Source organism: Entelurus aequoreus, linkage group LG06 (assembly GCF_033978785.1).
Source record: "Entelurus aequoreus isolate RoL-2023_Sb linkage group LG06, RoL_Eaeq_v1.1, whole genome shotgun sequence".
NCBI classification, from domain to species: domain Eukaryota; kingdom Metazoa; phylum Chordata; class Actinopteri; order Syngnathiformes; family Syngnathidae; genus Entelurus; species Entelurus aequoreus.
This window is the reverse complement of record NC_084736.1, coordinates 78,035,612-78,044,763: the sequence shown is the minus strand read 5'-3', so window position 1 is coordinate 78,044,763 and position 9,152 is coordinate 78,035,612.

Sequence of the window (9,152 nt, the reverse complement as noted above, 5' to 3'; positions counted from 1 at the left end):
ATTATATTTTTCATGCAACGGATCATCAGACAGCCCTGCAGGTACATTCCACCTTACTGGTTGTAGTTGATGTGTGCTAATGTGAAACCTGTAGAGCAGTGGTGCCCAACCACGGTCCGTGACGCATATTTGCTACACTGCAAAAAGTCAAGTGTTCAAAAACTAGGAAAAAAATAATAAAAAAATGAGGGGTATTTTACTTGAACTAAGCAAAATTATCTGCCAATAGAGCAAGAAAATTCGGCTTGTCAAGACTTTCCAAAACAAGTAAAATTAGCTAACCTCAATGAACCCAAAAATACCTTAAAATAAGTATATTCTCACTAATAACAAGTGCACTTTTCTTGGTAGAAAAAAAAAGTGACCTTTTTGCTCAATATGTTGAAAAATATTCTTAAATGAAGTAAATGCTAGTGCCATTATCTTGACATAATGATATGCGCTCGGCATTACATTTCTTGAAACCCGCAAACTTATACTAAAAACTAGTTTATTGTTCTTAATGGAAAGGCAACAAGGCAACCGCTTGTTACTCTCGGGGTCTCCTAGCCGCTCAGGCAAATCATATTGTCTAAAAATGCATTTTTCCATGGATAACATGACATCATCGTGCCAAGTGCGTGCTCTTTTAGTCAATTAGTGCGCAAAGTATACCGTAATTTCCGGACTATAAGCCGCACCAGCTAAATTTAGGGGAAAATACGGATGTCTCCATATATAAGCCGCACCCGACTATAAGCCGCAGGGTTTTGATGTGTAATTAGCGTAGTATATGGGGGTTCCTGCTACCACGGAGGGGATTGTCGGGACAGAGATGACTGTTTGGGAACGCAAAGCGTCCCATTTATTAACAATAAATCTTTCAATCATTCAATCAAACTTTCACATCTTTGACATGGCGAGCAGCATTCGTGCAGAGTACAAATAATACAACGGTGCAAAGTAATACAAAGTGCTCGCCTGTACGTTATCAAAATAACCAGCCTACCGGTATATGAAAAGTCAGTCTTTAATCATTGTGTCATCGTCTTCCTCCTGCGTACTAAAACCACCGAAATCCTCTTCGTCGGTGTCGGAGAAGAACAGGCCGTAAATAAGCCGCACCCTTGTATAAGCCGCAGGGACCAGAACGAGGGGGAAAAGTAGCGGCTTATAGTCCGGAAATTACGGTATATATATATATATATTTTATCTGAATGTGCATGAACTATTTCTGTTCAAAATTGTTTGAAATGTCAAATGTTTAAATATTAACTGTCCGTTTACTGTACTGTGCCAACTGTACTACTATATGAGTACGTGTTTTCTATTGTTTCATTGGAAATAAAACAGCAAAGTCCATTTGGCTGTCATCTGTTTTAATTATGAGACACAATTGTGTCAAAGTCATGATTTTTTCTTTTTCATGCTTGAAATAAGAAATGATTACTTTAAAAAAGTAGTTTTATACTTGTGAGTGTTGATGACGCAGCTTTGCAACAGTTGATATTCTAGTTTCAAGCATGTTTTACTCAATATAGGTCATCAAATCTCAGCAACAAGCTGTAATATCTTACTGAGATCATTTAGGAGCAAAACCCTTAAAACAAGTAAAACACTCTAACATAAAATCTGCTTAGTGAGAATAATTATCTTATCAGACAGAATATAAACAAATATCACCCTTATTTGAGATATTCAATCTTACTTAGATTTCACTTTTTGCAGTGTAGCAGGACATTAAATAATTTACACATTTTCTCCTACTTAACTTTGGCCAGTCCCACCAGTAAGCTTGTTCATAAATGTATTATAAAACTCCTGATAGGAAGTCGCCATTTGCTATATTTCTTACGTCTTTCTAACATGGGACAAAGCACGTTAATAAACGTATCAAATGTAAAGGTGCTAAATGGTAGCCAAAAGCTTGGTTCCATCTGCAGTCTGTGGCAAGTTGATGACCTAAGATCAGGGCAGGTCAGGAACAAAGTGACCATAGTAGTTTTAAAGATGGAGAAGTGCTAAATTGTTGCATATAATAATTGTGCCGAATGAAGAAAATACACATTTCCTTTGGCCTGGTAAGTTAAAGTAGACATAGTCCTATTACACAAGTAGTTTGCAACAACAGATGTATTAAAGCATGGACAATTGGAGCAAAAAAGCTAACATTAGTGTATGTACGTATGAGATATTGCACAAAATATGAATAGAATGGAAATAGACAGGAATCTAATGGCAAGTATTTGTAGCTTTCTTATACATCCAAGCTCTTGTCCTTGAATGTGATGTATCACCATCAGATACTCAAGCCCAAACAAAGACTACTTCTAGCAAAAATGAGTAAAAAGTCTACGCAGAGCTTTTTTGCAAAGGCAAAAGCCAAGAGGCTCCCACTAATTCAACGTCACGGTGACTTTTTTCATGTATTCACTTTTCATGCACTTATTTGCTATACATGTATTTATACGCCACAGGCCGCTCCTGGGAAATAATGCAGATATTAAACCGGTCACTGGTGCAAAAAAGGTTGAGTATATTAATGAGGATCTAATGTATGCTAATGTGAAACAACATAGATATTAATGTTATATTATTATATTAATGATGATCTAATGGGAAACAACATGGATATTAATGTTATATTATTATATGAATGATGATGTAATGTGAAACAACATGGATATTAATGTTATATTATTATATGAATGATGATGTAATGTGAAACAACATGGATATTAATGTTATATTATTATATTAATGATGATGTAATGTGACATGGATATTAATGTTATATTATTATATTAATGATGATGTAATGTGACATGGATATTAATGTTATATTATTATATTAATGATGATGTAATGTGAAACAACATGGATATTAATATCATATTATTATATGAATGATGATCTAATTTGAAAACATGGATATTAATGTTATATTATTATATTGATGATCTAATGTGAAACAACATGGATATTAATGTTATATTATTCTATGAATGATGATGTAATGTAAAACAACATGGATATTAATGTTATATTATTATATTGATGATCTAATGTGAAACAACATGGATATTAATGTTATATTATTCTATGAATGATGATGTAATGTGAAACAACATGGATATTAATGTCATATTATTCTATGAATGATGATGTAATGTGAAACAACATGGATATTAATGATATATTATTATATTAATGATGATGTAATGTGAAACAACATGGATATTAATGTTATATTATTCTATGAATGATGATGTAATGTGAAACAACATGGATATTAATGTCATATTATTCTATGAATGATGATGTAATGTGAAACAACATGGATATTAATGATATATTATTATATTAATGATGATGTAATGTGAAACAACATGGATATTAATGTTATATTATTATATTGATGATGTAATGTGAAACAACATGGATATTAATGTTATATTATTCTATGAATGATGATGTAATGTGAAACAACATGGATATTAATGTTATATTATTATATGAATGATGGTGTAATGTGAAACAACATGAATATTAATGTTATATTATTATATTAATGATGATCTAATGTGAATAAACATGGCTATTAAAGTTATATTATTATATTAATGATGATCTAATGTGTGCTCGTGTGAAACAACATGGATATTAATGTTATATTATTATATTAATGATGATCTAATGTGAATAAACATGGATATTAATGTTATATTATTATATGAATGATGATGTAATGTGAAACAACATAGATATTAATGTTTATTATTATATTAATGATGATCTAATGTGAAACAACATGGATATTAATGTTATATTATTATATTAATAATGATGTAATGTGAAACCACATGGATATTAATGACGTCACTCTTGCAAGGCAGTCCATGAGTTGGATCGTGCAGAGTGACTGACACATTCTTCCTCGTCACTTCTGACTCCACCCCATAATTTAGTGATGACTTGGAGCCTCCAAACATGACCTGCTCTCCTCTCCTCCTCCTCTCCTCTCCTCCTTTCCTCCTCTCCTCCTTTCCTTAGAGTCTTCAAGTCATGTTGCGTCACCACCTCGCTGTGGACTATCTGCTACTTTGGCGCTGCTCGTCGTCTGCAACTTTGTATACCTCCTAACTCCTTTTTATACCTCCTAACTCCTTTGTATACCTCCTAACTCCTGGTCAACTCCTGGTTAAGGTGCAAGACTACTTTTTGCCACACACCCTTTTTTTTTTTTTTCCTTCTCTCCAGATTTTGCGGACTTATTGACGGCAAAGTCCCGGCGAGGTGAAGTTTCTACTATTTGACAAAGTGTCTCTTAGCAGGTAATTCTTCTTTTATTGTTCAAGACAATTAGCTGTGACAGTTGCTGCCTCATGCGCACTAAAGTGTTTATTAGGAAGTTGCAGGCTAAGCAACACAACTAAGTTAAGTAACACAACTAAGTTAAGTAACACAAGTAAGTTAAGTAACACAACTAAGTTAAGTAAGTTGTTATGAGTGTTGCGTGATTTTATATTTTAAAGACTTTTCTTAATTGATTTTGTCCACGCGCCGTGCATGTGTCGGTAGTGCGCGTGTTCACACCCCGGGAAAGTCTCCTTTTGTCCTTGAGAGCAATTAGCACTGTGACGCACGCGCTAATGAGCACACACACACACACACACACACCAATGAGCACACACACACACACACACACACTAATGAGCACACACACACACACACACACACTAATGAGCACACACACACACACTAATGAGTGTGTACTGAGGATGCAAACGTTAGGCGATAAGAGGACTATCTTATTGTACATCTAAAAGGATGTTACGTCATTACTTTACGCGCCACGGGGATTTAATGAGACCCCACGTGGACAAAGTGTGACATGACACTGCTCATTATTATCTTTTATTTATTTATTTATTTTACATTTAAAAAATTTTTTTAAATTTATTTTATAAATGTATCATTATTCATTATTTATCATTTATTCATCATTTATAAACCTTTATTTATAAACTGCGACATTTATAAGCAATCAATACATAATAATATTCAAAATAAGTACAAAAACAGTACAAAATAAGTACAAAAACATTATAAAAACAGTACAGAATAAGTACAAAAACGGTATAAAAACAGTACAAAAACAGTACAAAATAAATACAAAAACTACAAAAACAGTACAAAATAAGTACAAAAACAGTACAAAATAAATACAAAAACTACAAAAACAGTACAAAATAAGTACAAAAACAGTACAAAATAAATACAAAAATTACAAAAACAGTACAAAAGAGGTACAAAAACATTATAAAAACAGTACAAAAACAGTATAAAAACAGTACAAAATAAATACAAAAACTACAAAAACAGTACAAAATAAGTACAAAAACAGTACAAAATAAATACAAAAACTACAAAACAGTACAAAATAAGTACAAAAACAGTACAAAATAAATACAAAAACTACAAAACAGTACAAAATAAGTACAAAAACAGTACAACATTAGTACAAACCCCGTTTCCATATGAGTTGGGAAATGGTGTTAGATGTAAATATAAACGGAATACAATGATTTGCAAATCCTTTTCAACCCATATTCAGTTGAATATGCTACAAAGACAACATATTTGATGTTCAAACTGATAAACTTTTTTTTTTTTTTCCAAATAATAATTAACTTAGAATTTCATGGCTGCAACACGTGCCAAAGTAGTTGGGAAAGGGCATGTTCACCACTGTGTTACATGGCCTTTCCTTTTAACAACACTCAGTAAAGGTTTGGGAACTGAGGAGACACATTTTTGAAGCTTCTCAGGTGGAATTATTTCCCATTCTTGCTTGATGTACAGCTTAAGTTGTTCAACAGTCCGGGGGTCTCCCTTGTGCTATTTTAGGCTTCATAATGCGCCACACATTTTCAATGGGAGACAGGTCTGGACTACAGGCAGGCCAGTCTAGTACCAGCACTCTTTTACTATGAAGCCACGTTGATGTAACACGTGGCTTGGCATTGTCTTGCTGAAATAAGCAGGGGCGTCCATGGTAACGTTGCTTGGATGGCAACATATGTTGCTCCAAAACCTGTTTGTATCTTTCAGCATTAATGGCGCCTTCACAGATGTGTAAGTTACCCATGTCTTGGGCACTAATACACCCGACGTCCACAGTTTCCAAAAACACTTTGAAATGTGGACTCGTCAGACCACAGAACACTTTTCCACTTTGCATCAGTCCATCTTAGATGAGCTCAGGCCCAGCGAAGCCGACGGCGTTTCTGGGTGTTGTTGATAAACGGTTTTCGCCTTGCATAGGAGAGTTTTAACTTGCACTTACAGATGTAGCGACCGACTGTAGTTACTGACAGTGGGTTTCTGAAGTGTTCCTGAGCCCATGTGGTGATATCCTTTACACACTGATGTCGCTTGTTGATGCAGTACATCCTGAGGGATGGAAGGTCACGGGCTTAGCTGCTTACGTGCAGTGATTTCTCCAGATTCTCTGAACCCTTTGATGATATTACGGAGCGTAGATGGTGAAATCCCTAAATTCCTTGCAATAGCTGGTTGAGAAAGGTTGTTCTTAAACTGTTCAACAATTTGCTCACGCATTTGTTGACAAAGTGGTGACCCTCGCCCCACCCTTGTTTGTGAATGACTGAGCATTTCATGGAATCTACTTTTATACCCAATCATGGCACCCACCTGTTCCCAATTTGCCTGTTCACCTGTGGGATGTTCCAAATAAGTGTTTGATGAGCATTCCTCAACTTTATCAGTATTTATTGCCACCTTTCCCAACTTCTTTGTCACGTGTTGCTGCCATCAAATTCTAAAGTTAATGGTTATTTGCAAAAACATTTTTTTTATAAGTTTGAACATCAAATATGTTGTCTTTGTAGCATATTCAACTGAATATGGGTTGAAAATGATTTGCAAATCATTGCATTCCGTTTATATTTACATCTAACACAATTTCTCAACTCCTATGGAAACAAGGTTTGTACAAACAGGCATCGATTCTGTTCATAACTTTTATGGACAGAATTTCTAGGCGCAGTCAGGGCGTTGAGGGGATCCGGTTTGGTGGCTGCAGGATTAGGTCTCTGCTTTTTGCAGATGGTGTGGTCCTGATGGCTTCATCTGGCCAGGATCTTCAGCTCTCACTGGATTGGTTCACAGCAGAGTGTGAAAAGACCGGGATGAGAATCAGCCCCTCCAAATCCGAGTCCACGGTTCCCCAAAAACCCGGAGATCTTGCCCCAAATACAGGAGTTCAAGTACCTCAGAGTTTTGTGAACGAGTGAGGGAAGAGTGGATCGTGAGATCGACAGGCGGATCGGTGCGGCGTCTGCAGTGATGCGGACTCTGCATCGGTCCGTCGTGGTGAAGAAGGAGCCAAGCCGGAAGGCGAAGCTCTCAATTTACTGGTCGATCTACTTTCCCATCCTCAGCTGTGGTCATGAGCTTTGGGTTTTGACCGAAAGGACAAGATCACGGGTACATGCGGCTGAAATACGTTTTTTTCCGTTGGGTGGCGGGACTCTCCCTTAGAGAAAGGATAAGAACTCTGTCATTCGGGAGGAGCTCAAATTAAAGCCAGTGCTCCTCCATATCAAGAGAAGCCAGATGAGGTGGTTCGGGCCTCTGGTCAGGATGCCACCTGATTTAGGGCACGTCCGACCGGTTAGGAGGCCACGGCGAAGACCCGGGACATGTTGGGGAGACTATGCTGGCCTGGGTACGCCTCGGGATCCCCCGGTAGGAGCTGGATGAAGTGGCTGGGGAGAAGGAAGTCTGGGCTTCCCTGCTTATAAGTGGAAGAAGATGAATGAATGGATGGATCTCTTCACGCCAGTTTCGCTCAAGCATTCTAGTCCCTTCAATCCCACTTCAGGATCACAGAACGCTGGAGTCTAAAATCTGATTTTTAAATGTAAAAAAAAACAAAGGAGATGGTTTCTGATCCCAAATCAATGGGGAATCACAGCCCGATCGTTATCCATGGGCATAAGAGGAGAGAAACTGATGGTGTGGCCACCGTCCTCTCCTGACCTCAACCCTATTGAGAACCTCTGGAGCATCACCAAGCCAAAGATCTATGAGGGTGGGAGACAGTTCATATCCAAGCAGCAGCTCTAGGACGCTATTCTAACACCCTGCAAAGAAATTAAATCTGATACTGTCCAAGAACTCACAAGTTCAATGGCTTATGAAAGTGATATCATCAAGCAAGCTGTCCTATATTAACATGTGACTCAATTGCCTCATCTGTTATTTTTATTATTATTATTATTATTATTATTATTATTATTATAAGCTAAATGTGTATACCAATTCTTTACCCACTATTATGTTGGATCCACTATGGACTGGACTCTCACTATTATGTTAGATCCACTACGGACTGGACTCTCACTATTATGTTAGATCCACTATGGACTGGACTCTCACACTATTATGTTAAATCCACTATGGACTGGACTCTCACACTATTATGTTAGATCCACTATGGACTGGACTCTCACTATTATGTTAGATCCACTATGGACTGGACTCTCACTATTATGTTAGATCCACTATTGACTGGACTCTCTCACTATTATGTTAGATCCACTATGGACTGGACTCTCTCACTATTATGTTAGATCCACTATGGACTGGACTCTCTCACTATTATGTTAGATCCACTATGGACTGGACTCTCACACTATTATGTTAGATCCACTATGGACTGGACTCTCTCACTATTATGTTAGATCCACTACGGACTGGACTCTCACTATTATGTTAGATCCACTATGGACTGGACTCTCACACTATTATGTTAAATCCACTATGGACTGGACTCTCACACTATTATGTTAGATCCACTATGAACTGAACTCTCACTATTATGTTAGATCCACTATGGACTGGACTCTCTCCCTATTATGTTAGATCCACTATGGACTGGACTCTCTCACTATTATGTTAGATCCACTATGGACTGGACTCTCACACTATTATGTTAGATCCACTGTGGACTGGACTCTCACACTATTATGTTAGATCCACTATGGACTGGACTCTCACACTATTATGTTAGATCCACTGTGGACTGGACTCTCACACTATTATGTTAGATCCACTATGGACTGGACTCTCACACTATTATGTTA